Source organism: Chiloscyllium punctatum, chromosome 5 (assembly GCF_047496795.1).
Source record: "Chiloscyllium punctatum isolate Juve2018m chromosome 5, sChiPun1.3, whole genome shotgun sequence".
Lineage (NCBI taxonomy): Eukaryota > Metazoa > Chordata > Chondrichthyes > Orectolobiformes > Hemiscylliidae > Chiloscyllium > Chiloscyllium punctatum.
In genome coordinates, this window is record NC_092743.1 from 95,807,989 (window position 1) to 95,828,023 (window position 20,035).

At 41.9% G+C, this 20,035-nt stretch overlaps 1 protein-coding gene across 1 annotated transcript in view; it reads left to right on the top strand.

Annotated features, from left to right (window-relative positions):
- The window catches only part of bmp6 (bone morphogenetic protein 6), a 134,125-nt gene that overhangs the window by 29,671 nt on the left and 84,419 nt on the right, over positions 1–20,035 (top strand). The window lies entirely within an intron of this gene.

Below are 20,035 nucleotides of genomic sequence, written 5' to 3' on the forward strand. Positions count from 1 at the left end.
TGTCCTGATATTTTTTTTTCTGTTACTAATCCCTGCTACAGAGGGGAGGCTGTCCAGTCTATTTTTATGTTTGAGACTTGCAATGTGCATTTTTATAGTCACTATCATTTGAAGCAACTATCTCACTAACTTCATTGAATACAATGAAGCTGTTGTCCTGAATTATTTTAGTGTAATTTCAAAAAAAAACCTAGAAAAATAGGAATGACTCTCATTTGTGTGACACTTCTTGCATCCCTCGAATATCTCAAAGCACTTTTTGGGTGACTAAGTATTTTTGAAGTGTAGTTTCCATTAGTTTAGAAACAGAGAAACTAGGAGCAGGAGTGTAGACCATTTGGCCCTTAGAGTTGCTCAACCCTTCAATATGATCATAGCTGATCCTCTACCCTGACACCATAAGCCTGCTCGCTCTCCATATTCGTTGACCCCTTTTAATCTCTAGAAGTCTATCTTTTCCATTATTAAATATGTTCAGTGACTTATCCTCCACAGACTTTTTGTAGGAGTCAATTCCACAGGTTCACTGCTGTCTGAGAAAAAGAAATTTATCCTTATCAGTCCAAAATGGCATACTGTGAATCCTGAGACCCTGACCCCTTGTTCTGCACTCCCTGGCTAAGGAAATGTCATCCCTGCATCCAGTCTGATCAGCCCTGTCTGAATTTTATGTTTCAAATGTGGTCCCCTTATTCATCTAAACTCTAACATATTCAGGCCCAAATGGTCCAATCTCACTGCCTACAATGAGCCTTCCATTTCAGGAATCAGTTTAGTAAACCTTTTGCCTCTATGGCTTGTACATCTTTCTTTGGGTAAGGAAACCAACTGCGCGCGCACACTCTAGATATGGTCTCACTAAGGCCCTGTCCGACTGCAGTGCAACTTCCTTATTTGTGTACTCAAGCCCTCTTGTAATGAAGGTTGTTCGCCTTTCTAACTGCCTGCTGCACCTGCAAGCTTGCTTTCATGCCCTGGTGGACAAAGATCTCCCAGTCTGTTTGGACAACAACATTTCATAATGTTTATACCATTTAAATAATACTGTCATTCCATTATTTCCGACCAAAGTGGACAATTTCACACATTGCAATGTATCTCCAATCTATTTATCCACTCACTCAACTTGTCTAAATGACCCTAAACTATCCTTCTATCCTCCTCCTCACTCTCAATCTATCCCAGTTTTGTCAGCAAACTTGGGAATATTACATTTCATTCCCTTATCTAGATTGTTGACTATATATTGTGAATAGCTGGAGCCCAAGAACTGATCCCTGCACTCAAACCAATTTGTCACTGCCTTTCATTTCAAAAATGTCCCTTTGTTCATTTCTGTTTCCTATCTGTAAACCAATTTTCAATCCAGACCAGTATATTACACCAGTCCCATGTGCTTTGATTTGTACACACTAACCTGTTATCTGGGTCTTAATTTTTATAGATGCACCATAGAAAGCATCCTATCCGGATGTGTCTCAGCTTGGTTTGGCAACTGCTTTGTCCAAGACCACAAGAAATTACAGCGATGTGAATGCAGCCCATTCTGTCATGAAAACCAGTCTTCCTTCCATTGACTCTGTCTACACTTCCTGCTGTCTCGTGAAAGCAGCCAATATCAACAAAGAGCCCTCCCGCCCCGGTTATACTCTTCCACCCGCTTCCCTCAGTCAGAAGACACAAAAGTTTGAAAACACATACCAAGAGATTGAAGGACAGCTTCCCAGCTGTTATCAGACTTGTGAATGGGCCTCTCATATATTCGAGTTGATCTTGCTAGCTGTGATGCTATATTCTATTACCCTATATACAGGGTAGGCATGATTTGTCTGGAAAACACAAAGCAATAATTTCCACTGTATATATGACAAAATAAATCCAATCAAAAAAGCTTTCTGGAAATCCAAATATACCCCATCCTCTAGTTCTCACTCATTTACTACCTATATCCTCAAACATTCATTTGTTTTGTCAAACACTTTTTCACTTTCATAAATCTAGTTATCTCCACTTTTTTTGATGTAATGAGGTTTAATTTTCCACCTTCCAATCAACTGGGATTGGTCTAGAAGCTGCTGAAAGAATGCATCCATTCTTTCTATGGACATCTACTTTAGTATCCTGGGATGTAGATTATCAAGTCCTGGAGATTTATCAGATTTTGGTTCCATTAATTTCTCTACCACGTTTTTCTTTACTAATCATCATCACTTCGTCCTTCTCATTACACCCTCACTTCCTAATATTTCTGTGAAGACTTGAATTAAAGTAGTTATTTAATTGCCATTTCTTGTGTTTTTCATTGCAATTCTCTCATTTAAACTATGAGCAGCTGACATTTGTCTTCACTAAGCATTTCCTTTATATGTTCCAAGTTTGGGAGAAGATTTCCTTTATATGTGTATACTCTTATAGTCTGCTCTTGTGTTCCTTCCAAGTTTACTTTCATACTCTATTTTACTTTTCCCATGTTACCTTGGTGAATTCTAAACTGCTCTCAGTCCTCAGGGTTGCTACTTTTTTCCAGAAACTTTATATTATTACTTTTTTGTGTCAAGCATTAACTTTATTTTCCTTTGTTTGCCATCGTGGGCCCACTTTTCCTGTTGTTTTGTGAAAAAAAATGTATAACTGTTGCAATGCATTCCTTATCCACTGCCATGATGTTTAATAATGTTAAAAGTGCAGCCAACTCACCCTTCATACTTGTGCAGTTTCCTTTGCTTGGATTTAGGATCCTTGTTTTGGATTGAACTACTTCACTTCCTATCCCATTGAAGAATTCTATTATGTTATAGTCACTTTTTCCTGAATCTAATAAATGTGGCAGGCAAGATACAAGCAGCCAACTCCCACAAATAACAGTGTGATAATGTCATTAGGTTCTTTTCCAGAGGTTTCACACACGAGATGCAATTACCGCACACGAACTTATGCAAACGGTTAGGTTTATTAAAGCCTGTACAAGCTAGGTGACCCCCCCCCCCCCCCCCCCCCCCTTTCTTCGCAGGTGTGCGAAACCAAGTCGGAGGCCCCGAACAAAGAAAACACGTTCCCTTCTTCAGGTCAGTGCTCACGATACTCTGGTCACTCCTTCACAGTCACATGTCACTCGAGACAACACCCAGCCACTCCCTCACAGTCATGTTACCCCAGGTACAATGGTAAAATGAGATCATCCTCTGAGATAATGCAAATGTAAATGCCCTAATCCTGGGGAATTGTTATGCAAATATCTTCCTGACTCTGTGATTTCCCCTAGATCAGAGGTGAGCAATTAATTCTTCCAAGGGGCCACATGAGAAACCAGAGTTGTGCAGGAGGGCTGAACCAACAATATGTTGAATATGAGTCCGCTCAGTATTAATTTTCTCCCATTGTAAAAGGTACTAAATTATATAGTTTTGCACTGAAACTTATAATCAAAAGAATAAGGATATTCTGTCAGAATAAAGATATGAAATTGTGGAGTAGGTGAAATATAGAAGAAATAAACAGTAAAAAAAATTTCAATATTTCATTTTATTTTAGCATGTTAATCTCAAACCAGAAATGAAAAGTTGTTTCATTATTCAGTATTACAAACAACAAACAACTCTATACAAAAAAACAATAAGTGCTTTTAATGTTTTTCAGTTCATTTCACTTGTTTAGTGAGAAAACTCTAGTCTGTTTTGGGCTTGAACAAGTGCACTGAAATCTGGTTGAATGTCTGAGGTGGATATGCAAAGGACAGCTGAGGGGTGATCATCAGTGATAGAGGATCTGTATTTGGATTTGTTGAACTTCAATCACTGAGAATGTTTGTTAACATATATAGGTAGATCCAAAGAGGACTAGAATCTTCTGAGCATGCCGCCTCATGTGGAAAGTTCTCCGCTTTGAGGGAAGAGTAAAAATCAAGCAGTGACACTGACCTAGAGTACTCTGGCCAGAAGTGTTCAAGCTGAACATTGCTAAGTGCATTCTCCACATTGCATGTAAATGGGGAAAAAAGCATGTGCATTTCCTTCTCAACCGTTTTATTGTCTTGAAATCGCCTTTAAAATTCACCATGCAGTGCTTCTAATATAGATGAGGACCTGTGGATGTGATCAGCTGAAGGTGCGGCTTCCTTCAGCGTTGGCAAGTGGGTGAAAATGTTGTCCTCCATTTGGCTTGAGAGAAGCTGCAACTTTCTCATAAAAGCTTTCACCAAGTTGTACATTTCATGCACGAAAAGGCCCTTGCACTGCAGTTTCACATTTAGTTCATTCATAAGTGCAGTCACATCAACAGCAAAACCAAGGTCTGCAATCAAGTCTGCATCTGAAAGCTGTGGAATGCCATTCCCTTTCTTCACACAGAAATCTTAAATCTCTTCTCTCAGGTCCCATACACTTTTCAGCATTTTGCCCAGGCTGAGCCACCTGACAGCTGTGTGGTAGCCTATGTCACGATGTTCAGTCTCCGTTTCCTCCAAAAGTGCAACAAACTGCCTGTGGTTCAAAGCTCTTGCCCTGATGAAGTTAACTATTTTAGTTACAACATCAACCACATGGTTAATTTTTAATGCTAACTTACACAACACTTCCTAATGCAAAAATACCAATTTCTGTCACTTTATCCTGTATTCTTGTGAAAAGTCCGACATGTTTTCCCGTTTGATTTGGACGACCATCCGTTGTCACACCTGCCAGCTTGTCCCATTTTAGTCCCAACGTGTCCAAATATTCATTTACCTCCGTGAACAAATCATTACCAGTTGTTTCTTTCATTGACTGCATGGCTGCCAGCTCCTCCGTGATTTTAAAGTCCGTAGTTATCCCACGTACGAAGATGAGTAGCTGGGCTGTGTCACGTACGTCGTAGCTCTCATTCAAAGCCAAGAGAAAAACATCAAAGTTGATCACTCTGTGCTGTAGCTGAAGCTCCAGATTTCTCATGATATCCCCAATCCTTCTCGTTACAGTGCGTCGGGAGAGGGGCACATTCCCAAATGCCTCCTTTTTCTCTGGGCATATTAGTTCTGCAGAGTCCAACAAGCACTCCTTAATAAACTCTCCATCAGAAAACGGTTTACTGTTTCTGGTGATTTTGTGGATATGACATAACTTGTCTTGGCATGAGCTGCCATTTTGAGGGCTAGCCAGCAAGCCTCACTTTTAGCTGTTCACGCACGCACGCTCATACATGCAAATGTGCATCCATTTAAAAAAGCATCCTTTTCAAAACACAAGCAACACTGTTGTATTGAGTGCATGCCATAAATGTTTTTCATTTATGTTCTAATTTAAGATTGACCTCATGCAGGCCGGACAGGAACGACCAAAGGGCCGGATGTGGCCCGCGGGCTGTAAAATGCCCAGGTCTGCCCTAAACATTAAGTGTGACATGCCTAGCTTCAGGGGATGGCTATGAAAGCATTTCTGAATGGAAGAGATTGAATGATAGTCTGATTTGATAATAGGGGAGTAGTAGCAAATGATTGTCTAAATGTTTAGGAGATGTCTGCATTCCTGCATGAATGTTGTCCCTACCCATTTCCAGAATGTTCAGTTGGTGCAGTGTAACCCTTTAATGTTACGTTAATGTCCAGAGAGATATTCCAGTTTAATCTTTTAACATTACAATGTTATACCTCACTGGAGTTGTGTCCTTTGAATCAAGCTATGATTTTGCTTAAGTTTTTGCAATGCTAAAACATTTTTCAAAAGTATACTGAATTCCCCACTTGTCCTTCATACCCTGGTTGATATAAAGCAGGTCTCTGATGCTTAATAAAAAAATTACTAATTATTACAAATAAATAGACTCCGTAGCCACAGATAAGCAATTATAAACCATCGACATGTGACCCTACTCAATAAAACTCTAATTGTCCACTACATATACAGACACCAAACAAAATCAATGACACTATGAGCGGCAGGTACTACTGTGAGCGTAGTTCAGTGCACCCTGTGTGCAGGGATTCCTGAGATGCTTTTGTTGATGAGAATGCTATCTCTTGGTCTCCTTTTGTCAGAGGGGACAGGATGATGGGTTCACTCTTGTAAAATATCTCTCACTTAAGGTCACAGCTTGCAGCAATTGGAAAGGGGCAACAAATTGGCTGTCTTCAGGTTTGAGATGTTTTTCACTGCAGGGCAAAAACAGCTCCCCTTCCTCCAGGTTTTTGGAATGAAATAAAGACCCCAATCTATTCAGTTACCTGGGTGCCAATCATACAGTTATTAGCAGGCAGTGAAGGCCTTTGTCATTGGTCTGTGGACTAATGACCAGTTATCAATCCGTTATCTACTGCCAGCCAAAGTTCCATTCATATACATCCCTTGGTTCCAGCTTATCTGCAAATTAGGCTTCTGCAATTGTTTGAACAAGGAGCTATGTAACAATACCTAGAGTTAATTACTTCATTTTATAAAGTGCAGCCATCTTTCAATCCTTGGTTTCTAAAACCATCTGTTTTCCATTTCAGTCCAGGGTGTAAAACAGAAAAATAAAATAATGGATTGAATAACCTCTTTTTGTGATGATGATGATTGAGGGTTAAATATTGGCCTGACGTTAGGGAGAACTCCCTTACTTTTCTTCAAAATATCCATCCCTTCCCTGAGCAGGTAGATGGGGTTCTCAGTTTAATAGTTCCATCAAGTGGTGGCACATCTAACAGTACAACTTTCAGCACTGCATTGGAGTGTCAACCTTCCTTTACACTTAAGCCATGGATTAGGACTTGAACAGAGAACCTCGCATCTCAGGAGAAAGTGCTTCCAACTGAGTTACTGTCTCACCTAAAATGGAAAACACTTGAAAATGTAGATATTCATATTTTCCTATTCCATTTCTTGAGTTGAAATGGATTTCTTGCAACTTGGATACCTTGTTCAACCTGAGACTGAGCTTCAAATCTAACATCCCCTCAATCACAATGATCCCTTCTTTCTCCTCCTGTCAGAGCATCTGCCTCTTCCACTACCCGAGTTGTAATGTTATTCCTTAAGTATATTCACTGTTTCTGCACTGTTAGAAGCAATGTGTAACTTTAAGTTGAAATAATTTTTTTTTGTGTTCAGGGGGAGACATGGTTTTAGTTTCATTTTAAAGTTGTTCTTATGGGCTTAATGCCAGGAGGTTTGGAGGCTCTTTTTATACATGCATTTATAATGTGGTGCTACAACTGTCAAGTTATGTGATTGAGGTGGGGGGAGTTGGTGATTTAGTGCATTTTTAAGAAAAAGATAGGCAACAGCACAATTTGTTCTATCTAGAAGGGATTCAGGGAGAGATTGACTGATGTCAGTTTTTCTATCAGTGTGTGGGTGTGCCAAGAGTGGGAGTAGAACCGTTAACTCTCGAGTGAAAGAAATTCAGGAGGAAATTTGATTTAGGGACCTTGTATGCTTTGCTTTGAAGTTAAAGTAATAGTGAATTTAGTTTGCAGTTTGCTTTTGATGTTGCATGGAAAAAAACCAGCTGAAGGAAAGACTTTTAGTGAAAGTACAGAAACTTTTCAGAAGGAAGCCAGGTGTAGCAGTGCCAGCTTAGTGAGAAGTTTCAGTGAGGAGACAGTGATAAACCTTCACGGGTTCACTGTCTGGGGAGATTTCTGCGTAAAAGAAAAATGGTGTTTGAATACTTTTGCTAGTGTTTGTACTGAAATCTTTCCAACTTTCTTTGCCCAGTGTAATCAGTGTACTGATTTTGTTTTCTTAGTCATAGAGTCATAGAGTCATAGAAATGTACAGCATGGAAACAGGCCCTTTGGTCCAACCCATCCATGCTGACCAGATATCCCAACTCAAACTAGTCCCACCTGCCAGCATCCATCCCACATCCCTCCAAACCCTTCCTATTCATATACCCATCCAAATGCCTTTTAAACGTTGCAATTGTACCAGCCTCCGCCACTTCCTCTATGCTAGCATAGTTGTAATTTCTGTAACTGACCTCCATAGTTAAAAAGAAAACATTGTTAGGTTCTTTCCGGCCAGTTTTCACATTGGTATAAGATTTGTTCAGTTAAGAGCTGGAATTTATTTTAGATAGAGTACTCCAATCCGCTTGCTAGCCATTTGTCTCTGACTGTCAATGGCTCAAGTTTAAAGTTCTTGTTTTTGCCTTCCGTTCCATTCATGACTTTATAGTAGTCAGCAAGGTATTTCTCCTTGTCTTGCACCCAACTTTTATTTGCTCACTTCTTTTAACTAACATTCTGTCAGGTTTTGGCTCTGTTACTCCAAGCTAATGCCACAATTTGGAGTATGCTAGCACTTGAGTCCAAAACTGAGAAAGCATTGCAAAATTGGGAGCTACACTTGCTCAAACGCATCTTTCATGTGCCGTGTCAAGTGGACATGCAGTTCAAAGAAAAGCACAACGCATCCATTTATTCCACAATCGTCTTGTAAAATGGTTGAGCTGGCCACTTCACTAGTGTCCGTTAGTGACCTTGCCATGTATAAGTTGGTTGCCACATTACCTCATGTTACATTACCAAGTTCTGAGCTTTTGAATGGTGCTACATAAATCCAATTTCCTTCCCCACATCTCTTCGTCCATCCCATTGTCTCATGACTGGCACCAAATCTTTCAGTCAGAAGTCCTACTCCGAAATTCTTACCTTGAATGAATCTATTTGTGTCTCCTTTTTAAGATGCTCCTCAAAATCCATTACTTTAACTGAGAAGTCAGCTCCACCTCCCCAGATTTCTCTGTTCCCAGTTGAACATCTATTTTGCATACACCAGTCTGTAAAGTGCCTTTGTTGACACTTGCATCAGTGAGATTTTTGTCTGAGAGAATAATTAGCATAATGTCTCTAGATGAACCTGAGCACATTTATGAAGCGTGTGTCAGTAAATTTGTGTAACGTCACTGAATGTATTATCAGTCAGCTGTAGGAGTGTTTTAGACTTCATATCTGGGAGTGAGAAGGCATCAGAACTGTAGTCAATCATCCTGCTGTTAACAAATTTTAAATAATAAGTGTTAGTAATTGTCACTGCAGCAGATGGTAGTACTGGTTCCCTGACTGTTTTGTTCTCCAACTAAATTTCAAAGGCAAACCTTTTAAAACAGGAGGTCATTTATCCCCTCAAGCTGTTCTATCAACGAATGGATACTGTCCTTTTTCTGCATACCTAAAAGTTACGTTAAATAGGGGGAAATGCAACAGCAAAAATTTTAGCACTGTCTGTACTCCCTTTTCCTGAAGGAGCAGGTTAATGTGAGATTGTAGTGGTTAACATTAATGATGCTTTCTGCTTCATAGTGTAGTCACGGAGGTGGTGGTTCCATTCAGCTGCATTGGAGTTTGTTCATGTGGTGAATTTCCGGATCTGTCCGACTCAGTTTTTTGGTGCCCTGATAAGAGGCAGAACTGAAGAACCAATGATGCCCACTGTAATTCCAACCTTTCTTGCCACCATTTCCCTGTGGCTCCCGAGCCTACTTATAATCCTGTCCTACCTAATCGATGACAAATGATCACAGGTCATTAATCAACAATGCCTAATGTTCGAGAGATAAAGGGAGAGTGACTTATCATTGATGTCAAGGATATGTTTGAGCAAGTTTGACCAAGGAGCTCTAACAAAACTCACGTCAGTGGATTGGCGGGGTGGTGGGAGCATATTCTCTCCACTGTTTGGAGTCGTAGGAAAATGGCTATGGTTGTTGGACCTTGGTTATCTCAGCTCCAAGGGATTTCAGCAAGAGTTCCTCAGCATAATGCCCGAGGCCCAACTATCTTCGCTGCTCCATCAATGACTATCTCTCCATTGAAAGGTCAAAATTGGAAATGTTCACTGCACAATGTTCAGCACCATTCTTGACTCCCCATACTGAAGTATTCTGTACCCATGTGTAGTAAGACTAGAGTGACACTTAAGCTTGGGCTAATAAGTGGTAAGTAACATTCATGCCATAAAAGTGTCAGGTAACGACATTCTCCCAACAGGAGAGAATCTATTCCTTGTCATTTAACATTCAGTGGGACTACCATTATTGAATCATCTACTATGATCAACCAGGGGGTCAGCGTAGATGCAAAATTGAACTGAGCTGCCCCTATAAATATTATGGCTACAAGAGCAGGTCAGAATCTAGGAATCCTGCAGTGAGTAATTTATCTGGCAACTCTAGTAGGTACTGCTTTGCAACATTCCAAAGAATGTCATATCTGACTCTAATCATTTAAAGTATTTCTCTCTCAATGTATGCTGCCAGACCTGCTGAGTATCTCCAGCACTGAAAGCAACAAAGTTTGGCGATCACAGAGGATCAGGCAGCATAGTGGAGAAGAGAGCAAGGTAACACTTGAGTCTAGATGACTCTTCATCCTAGCTGATGTGACATGTGGAGGGGACAGCATTTATGCTAGAGTTTTGGGGGGGGGGGGGATTGGGGTTGTTGGGATGTAGAGTGTTGGGGTAGAATGATAGTTCAGATTAAGTGATTGATACTTTGTTTTTATTTCCAGAATCTGCAGTATCTTAATTTTGGTTAAAAAAATTCTTCCGGTGGCTCAGTGGATAGCACTGCTGCCTTGCGGCATCATGGACTTGGGTTCGATTCCAGCCTTGGGTGACTCTCTGTATGGAGTTTTTCCAGACACATTCTCACAGTGTCTGCGTGGGTTTCCTCTGGATGCTCCGGTTTCCTCCCACAGTCTAAAGATGTGCAGGTTAGACAAATTGGCCATGCTAAATTGCCCATAGTGTTCAGGGGTGTGTGGGTTAGGTGGATTAGTCGAGGTTAAATTTAGAGTAATTGGGTAAGGGAATGGGTCTGGGTGGGTTACTGTTTGGAGGATCAGTGTGGACTTGATAGGCCAAATGGTCTGTTGCCACACTGTCGGGATTCTATGATGATGATTAACCCTTGCTGCTGCTGCCACCACAACACCCCCCACCCCAAAAAAAAAGTGCTTTGCCAAACCTAGAGTCTCTGGCTCATAATCAATACAGGAAGCCAGGGCGCACACCAATCTGAGGAATGAGAGAAAAATCTTCATTGTTATTTCAATTGCATTTTCGAACGTTGAAGTTGCATTTGACTTTGCAAAATTGTAAACGTGTTGTCTGCTTCAAATTGATTGAGCTTTTTAAAAAAAATTCTACAACTGCATAAACATTGTAGAAATGGTTACATCTTCTCTCTACCCCCAACCCCCTCCAACCAACTGCCCTTAGCCCCAAGGCACGTTTATCTCATGCTTGGGATAGACATTATATAACCAATAGTTCAGATGAGCTCCCACTCCCAATAAAGTTATCCTGTAAACATTTTCCAGAAAGCTTTTAATTTGCATTCTGCCTTATCTTGGAGCTTTGAAGGGTGCATGTGATGGTAAAATTAGCCAGAAGCCAGCGCACAATGTATGCTTTTTTGTCCTACTGTTTAACCTAATAAGAAAGTGACCACCCCCATTTCTAAAGTCTCATGAATTTGCTTCCAGCAGTCTGACACTGTTGGAGTGATATTCATAAAGTCACTTCAAAGTTTGCACTTGCTTTCAAAACCTTTTAGTGAGTTGGTGTTAAAAGCCCAATGTAATACCAGTCTTAAAAAAAATTACATCTCATCCTTTTCAAACCTTTTTGCTAAGTTTAAAACTAGGCTGTAAAAGGTAAACTGCTCCCAAGCACTCTGGGCTTCAAATACATTTCATATACTGGATTAGTGGTGCTGGAAGAGCACAGCAGTTCAGTCACCATCCCCCCCAGACCTCCCCCTCACTGAGGACGAACGATCAGTCCTCAGCAAAGGACTCACCTTCATCCCCCTCCGTCCACGCATCAATGAATTTAATACACGACGTGACATCGAACAATTCTTCCGTCGCCTCCGCCTCCGAGCTTACTTTCACAATCAGGACTCCCGCCCACCTTCCGAGGACCCCTTCGCCCACCTCCAACACACTGCATCCACCTGGACACCCCGCGCTGGCCTATTACCCGCCCTCGACCTCTTCATTTCCAACTGCCGCCGGGACATTAACCGCCTCAACCTGTCGTCCCCCCTCCCCCACTCCAACCTCTCACCCTCACAACGCGCAGCCCTCCAATCCCAACCTCACCATCAAGCCAGCGGATAAAGGGGGCGCAGTGGTAGTCTGGCGCACTGACCTCTACACCGCTGAAGCCAAACGCCAACTCGAGGACACCTCTTCCTACTGCTCCCTCGACCATGACCCCACTCCCCATCACCAAACCATCATCTCCCAGACCATACAGAACCTCATCACCTCAGGAGATCTCCCACCCACAGCTTCCAACCTCATAGTCCGGGAACCCCGCACTGCCCGGTTCTACCTCCTTCCCAAGATCCACAAGCCTGACCACCCTGGCCGACCCATTGTCTCAGCATGCTCCTGCCCCACTGAACTCATCTCTACCTACCTTGACACTGTCCTATCCCCCCTAGTCCAGGAACTCCCCACATACGTTCGAGACACCACCCATGCCCTCCACCTCCTCCAAGACTTCCGTTTCCCCGGCCCCCAATGCCTTATCTTCACCATGGATATCCAATCCCTCTACACCTCCATCCGCCATGACCAGGGCCTCCAAGCCCTCTGTTTTTTCCTCTCCAAACGTCCCCAACAGTACCCTTCCACTGACACTCTCATTCGTTTGGCCGAACTGGTCCTCACCCTTAACAATTTCTCCTTTGAATCCTCCCACTTCCTCCAGACCAAAGGCGTAGCCATGGGCACACGTATGGGCCCCAGCTATGCCTGTCTCTTTGTTGGCTATGTAGAACAGTTGATCTTCCGTAATTACACCGGCACCACTCCCCACCTCTTCCTCCGCTACATTGATGACTGCATTGGCGCCACCTCATGCTCCCGCGAGGAGGTTGAGCAATTCATCAACTTCACCAACACATTCCACCCTGACCTTAAATTTACCTGGACTATCTCTGACACCTCGCTCCCCTTCCTGGACCTCTCCATCTCCATTAGTGACGACCGACTTGACACTGACATTTTTTACAAACCCACTGACTCCCATAGCTACCTGGATTACACCTCTTCCCACCCTATCTCTTGCAAAAATGCCATCCCGTATTCCCAATTTCTCCGCCTCTGCCGTATCTGCTCCCAGGAGGACCAGTTCCACCATAGGACACACCAGATGGCCTCCTTCTTTAGAGACCGCAATTTCCCTTCCCACGTGGTTAAAGATGCCCTCCAACGCATCTCGTCCACATCCCGCACCTCCGCCCTCAGACCCCACCCCTCCAACCGTAACAAGGACAGAACGCCCCTGGTGCTCACCTTCCACCCTACAAACCTTCGCATCAACCAAATCATCCACCGACATTTCCGCCACCTCCAAAAAGACCCCACCACCAGGGATATATTTCCCTCCCCACCCCTTTCCGCCTTCCGCAAAGACCGTTCCCTCCGTGACTACCTGGTCAGGTCCACACCCCCCTACAACCCACCCTCCCATTCTGGCACTTTCCCCTGCCACCGCAGGAACTGTAAAACCTGTGCCCACACCTCCTCCCTCACCTCTATCCAAGGCCCTAAAGGAGCCTTCCACATCCATCAAAGTTTCACCTGCACATCCACCAATATCATTTATTGTATCCGTTGCTCCCGATGTGGTCTCCTCTACATTGGGGAGACTGGGCGCCTCCTAGCAGAGCGCTTTAGGGAACATCTCCGAGACACCCGCACCAATCAACCAAACCGCCCCGTGGCCCAACATTTCAACTCCCCCTCCCACTCTGCCGAGGACATGGAGGTCCTGGGCCTCCTTCACCGCCGCTCCCTCACCACCAGACGCCTGGAGGAAGAACGCCTCATCTTCCGCCTCGGAACACTTCAACCCCAGGGCATCAATGTGGACTTCAACAGCTTCCTCATTTCCCCTTCCCCCACCTCATCCTAGTTTCAAACTTCCAGCTCACTTACTGTCTCCTTGACTTGTCCGACCTGCCTATCTTCTTTTCCACCTATCCACTCCACCCTCTTCTCTTTGACCTATCACCTTCATCCCCTCCCCCACTCACCCATTGTACTCTATGCTACTCTCTCCCCACCCCCACCCTCCTCTAGCTTATCTCTCCATGCTTCAGGCTCACTGCCTTTATTCCTGATGAAGGGCTTTTGCCCGAAACGTTGATTTCGCTGCTCGCTGGATGCTGCCTGAACTGCTGTGCTCTTCCAGCACCACTAATCCAGTATTTGATTTTCAGCATCTGCAGTCATTGTTTTTACCTTCAAATACATTTCAGCTGAGACCGAGGTGGTTCCAGTGTGGAATTAGCCCATATGTTGCCCAGATTGGGCCTTCAAATCTTAACGTTCTTTTTTTTTGGGTTAATTGACAAACCAAACTGAACAACATAATTACGTGAATTAAGAAATTGAATTTGATTTACTCAATTGTCTGGCCTATACATTTTTTCCTAAATCATCTTTCATTATGTTTTACAAATCTAGTCATTTTCAGTATTTTAAGAGTTGGCCTTTGTTTGAGCTTTATCTTTGTATTTTTTCTTTTATTTTTCTAGAGATAAAATGGTTTTTCACTTAAATTAGATCTTGGCTGCGTGCTAGTTGCAGAGATTTTGATGATGGGTTTGTTTTTCATTTTATAACTATTTTTCATGCAACCAACAATGTCATTTAGTGTTTATGCTTTTTCACCCAGTCCACTTGTAACTTGTTATGGGAAGTTTGAGCATTGAACCATATGAAAAAGGAAATGAAAGTAAGATACTACAAAGGCTGGAAAGTTAATGCAAAAATCTGGAAATACTAAGGACAGACAGCATCTGTGGAGACACAATTAACGTGGTCAATGATATTGCATTAAATTTTATTTTTGTTCATGATGCAAGGCTCATGACAGTATGGAAAGATCCTTGTACGATGTTAACTCTTTTTTTTTGCTGTCTCTGCAGATACCTGAATATTTTCTGCATTTTCTATGTTTAAAATTTACAACATTCACACTTTATTTGCTTTTAGAAGTAACATTGTGGATGGTAGAAAATAGATTTAACCAATCTGTTTTTATTGCAATGTTTTTAATGAGTTGTCTGTGACCCTTATTTCACATTGAGCATTAACTGATTTTAGCAATTTTGATTTTACACCAACGCGAGAAAGAGAGATTCTGACCGCAGGATGATCCAAAGAGCTTTGCAAGCTGTGAAATATATTTTGAGGTATTGTCACTTGTAATTGAGGGAATGCAATAACGAATTTGCACATAACAAGGTCCTGTGAGCAATAATAAGATGATAATTTGATTACCTCAGGCGACTGACTGTGTGGAGTTTGCACGTTCTCCCCATGTCTGCGTGGGTTTCCTCTGGGTGCTCCGGTTTCCTCCCACAGTCCAAAGATGTGCAGGTCAGGTGAATTGGCCATGCTAAATTGCCCATAGTGTTAGGTAAGGGGTAAATGTAGATGTAGGGATATGGGTGGGTTACGCTTCGGCGGGGCGGTGTGGGCTTGTTGGGCCGAAGGGCCTGTTTCCACACTGTAAGTAATCTAATCTTAAAAAAAACAAGATCTGTTTTTTAGTATTGTTTTAGTAGTAAATGTTGGTCAGAATGCTGGAAAGAACTCCATTGTTATTCTTCCAGCACTGTGGGACCATTTACATCCACTTGAGCAGGAACCTAGGGTCTCTGCTTAAATTTACGTTGTTGGACAATGGCACCTCTGACAGTGCAGCACTCTGTTTTTGTAATGTGGGAATGTTATGTTAGATTTTGTGCCAAATCTGTGGATTCAAACCTGCAACTTTTTTGACTTGAAGACATTGGTACCAGTTGAGCCATAGCTGGTACCACGTGGAGGATAAGACTTGGGGGCAGTTGTGGTGAAGTGGTAGTGTCCCTATCTCTAAGCCTGGAGATCCAGGCTCAAACCCCATCTGCTCCAACATCTCTGAGCAAGGCATTGAGACTTGATTACAAAGTATCAAGGCATTGAGATTGAGACTTTCCCAGGAAATCCCTTTTGCCTAGGTGCCAGGTTGGATTCTGGCTGCCGATTTTATGTTGCGCACATTCCAAAAAAAAAACCACTGTTTTTTCTCCTGCATTGTAATTAAAGTGCAGTTGCACCTTTTAAAATTCCTGAAACATTTATTGTTGGTGGGCTTTCTGGCTGAAGACTGGGAAAGTGCACCAATGATAAGATATCTTATCCAGCACACCTGATTATCAGTGATAATATTGTAAAGCTATTTCTTTAATTGGAAAGAATAGAAAGGTGCACTTTTTTTTTATCAGACTAGAGTTCAGATAAGGAAGTGAAACAAGTTTATATGGTATTTATTTTAAGTAAATATATGGAAGATTAAATGAACTTCAGATTGTGATGGCAATTTTAAAAATCTCTAATTTCTGTCTTAAATGGCCTGACATCCTGACAGAATTTGCCTGGATTGTAATATTCTTGTCCATCAATCAATTTAGCATCCATTTGTAATATTTCCTCTTTATTTCATACATCTGAATGTTCAGAGCAAACATCGTTTAAGGTACTCTATTGAAATGTCTTCTAAAAATGCATTTTTACTGCCTCTACTCTCTTTCTCATGAACCAACAGGAGCAAAAATACTTGAGGCACAGAAAAGTAGTTATTTGGCCCACAGCTTCCATGGCTAACCCATGGACAATCTTATCCCATCTTCCAGCTCTGATCAGTCAACTAGTTGATTAGTAGTCCTTTAAACATCTATTAAGTTCTTTTTTTAAAATGCCACATGAGTTTGCTTGCTGTATTATCATTTGAGGCAGTATCCTACCAGACCACCTCCACCCTCTGGAGTGAGAAATGCAACTCCCAATTCCTCTTCCAATTTGAAGTCTAATCTCCCTAATTATTGATCTTTCAGCTAAAACTCTAAATTAGAATGTATTATTCCTATCATAGTCCCAATAATTCCTTATGTCTTTATTAATTATCTCCTTAGCCACCTCTAGTCCAAAGAAAACAGCCTCAGACTCTCAATTCCTTATAATTGTCGGCAACATCCTTGTACATCCACTCTGTACCACATTGAGTGAAATCACATCTTTCCCACTGTGCAGTGACCAGAACTGGGGCAGTACTGTAGCTACAATCTAACTGGTGTTTTATGCATAATCTTCCCTGATCTGAGTGGACTGATCCAAGTTCCTAAACTAAACTAGTCACACCTGCCTGCATTTGGCCCATATCCCTCCAAACCTTTCTTATTCATGTACAGTACTACCTAAATGTCTTTTAAATTTGTTACTGTATCTGTATCCTCCACTTTTCTGGCAGTTCATTCCACATACGAACCACTTTTTTTAAAGAAAGTTATCCCTTGTCCTTTTTAAATCTGTCTTCTCTCTCCCTAAAACTGTGCCCCCTAGTTTTGAACTCCTCCCACCCTAAAAAAAGACCCTTGTCATTCACCTTATCGATGGCCCTCATGATTTTATAAACCTGTAAGGTCACCCCTCAACCTCGTACGCTCTAGTGAAAAAAGAAGTCCCAGCCTTTCCAGTCTAACTTTTATATCTCAAACCCTCCCTTCCCGGCAACATTCCAGTAAGTCTTTTCTGAATCCTCTCCAATTCAATAACATTGTTCCTATAACAGGGCGACCAGAACTGCACAGAGTACTCCAAAAGAGAAACTACCAATGTCCTGTACAACCTCAACTGTTGAGATGGTGCAAAAGTAATGCAGCTTTTGAACATTCATTCTTAGGATCTGAACGTGGATGATAACATTGGCATTTGGTGCCAGTCCCTTTTTATTGCCATTGGGATATTGATGAGCCACAGAATTGAATGGCTGCAGTCTGTATAATGTAGGTATACTTATGGTACTGATTGTGAGGAACTTTGGTCCAGTGACAGTGAAGGAAAAGTACTGCCCCAAATCAGGATATGGAGGGGAGATATTCTCATGTATCTGATGCCCTTGTCCTTCTAGATGGTGGATATATCTGGTTTTGAAACAAACTGAGCAGATTGCTGGAGTGCCCTTGTAGATTGTATACACCACTGCCACTATGTATCATGAATGGAGTTAATAAATGTTTAACCTAGATGTGGTATTGATCCAAAGAAACTGTTGACTTAGATGATGTCAAGCATCTTGAGTATTGGAGCTGCACTCATCCAGTCAAGTGGGGAGTATTCCATCATACTCCTCACTTGCGCCTTCTGGATGGCGGACAGGTTTTGGAGAGTCAGGAGCTGAGTTACTGCAGTCACAGTATTCCAGTTCTGTTTCTAGTCAGGAGGGAGCTTTCCCTTGATTCCAGTTTTACTAAGGCTCCTTAGTACCATACTCTGTCAAATTCCACAGTAACGTCAAGGGCATTCCTCTCCACTCGCGTGTTGAATTCAGTACTTTTCTCCTTGTTTGGGCAAACTATATGTTGGTTTAGCAGCCAGTGGTTTTGGATAAAGCTGAACTGAGCATCAAGTAGATTGTTAATGTGCAAGTGCTATTTGTGTCATAGTTGATGACACTATCCATCAGTTTGACAGTTGAGTTTAGCCTGATAGGCCGAGAATTGAACTAGAATAGATTGTGTCCTTTGTTGAAAGCATGTATCTGGACAATATTTGACATTGTCAGATAGGTGTCAGCTTTTAACTATGCTGCAAAGACTTGACTCGGGGCCCTGTGTAGTTTGAATCACCTTTCTTCCTTCACTCCTACAACTGGAATGTTGTCAGAGCCCATGGTCTTTGCTGTGTTCAGTGCCTTCAGTTTCATGATATCAGGATTGATAACAAAGATTGGTCCCCTGTCATCTTGATAATAGTAAAGTGAGTCATGATGTTACCTTTGTTTTAACTAGTTTTCTGTTGATGGCCCAGAGCCTTCTGTGGCTGCTTGACTTTGAGCAGCTGGACTTGTTCTGCATGTGGCCCATTGAGCACAAGCAGTGCCACACCATATGATGGGGAGCATGTTCTCTGTGTAAGGATGGGATTTTTACCCTCTCAAGTACATTATAATGGTCACTCCTACCATTACAATGATGGACAGTTGCATCCGAAGATGCTCTTTGTCTATCACTGAATATTACTCACACTTGAGTGTTTCTTTGTCATCCACTCAAATCACGCAATGTTTTTGGCCTTATTCAATTTTTTTTCCAAGTAAACCCATGATTTACTCAGTGTGTGGCGCCGACTGAAATTGTATCGGAACGTCATGTTTTGAGTGCCTGTGCCCCAGAGAAGTTTAGATTGGAAATGTGAATTAGAAGACAGCCCACCAAATTTAACTCTGGAAAATGGTCTTTATAAAACTAGATTTGCACATTCCTGTAAGTGCTTGTAGATAAAGTTTTCACTATCTTATGGGAGAACCAGAATTATTCTGCTGTGTCTTTCTCCCATTGTAACAAATATGTTTTTTTTCGTAGTCCGACTCCTCTCGAGACGTGAATGAAAATCCGTAAGTTCGTTGGTTAAGCTCTGTTTCGAGGAAGCTTTCTTGAATTGTTTTTAGAACTGTACTTTTAATCATCCCTTTAATTTTATAGCTTTGTTTTCATTTCCCTTTAGTATTATCTCAGGACATTTTAATGTTAAAGGTGTGATATGAATACAAGTTCTTGGGACTTTTGTTGAGAGCATTGCACTTTAGTTTGGCTTTAAAGAAAAACAACCACGTGAAAAAAGAGGCATGATAAGATAAACAAGTATTTTATATAATTCTGCACTTTGTGCATAGGCTGTCCTATGACCTCCCATGTGTGTGTCTTTTTATTGTTTTCTGTCGGCTCATGCACATTTTGACTGTTAAATCACTTGTTGTCAAGCCACCAAGGCAGTAACAATCTGAAGGAAGAGTTTTGCAGCAAGGACTTGACGATTCTGGTAAAGTAACAAAAGGGCAAGGATAAAGAGAAATTTAATTCTGAGCGTGAGAAGTTTCTTCCTTTTTGCTGTGCTCAGTGACATAATGAAGGCTGTGTGCTTGTCATCTATTAACTGATGCAGCTGCTGCTATACAGATGCCGTGAGTGTTGCTAAATGCCTTTTCTGTGCCAGCACAGGAACGTTATCAGA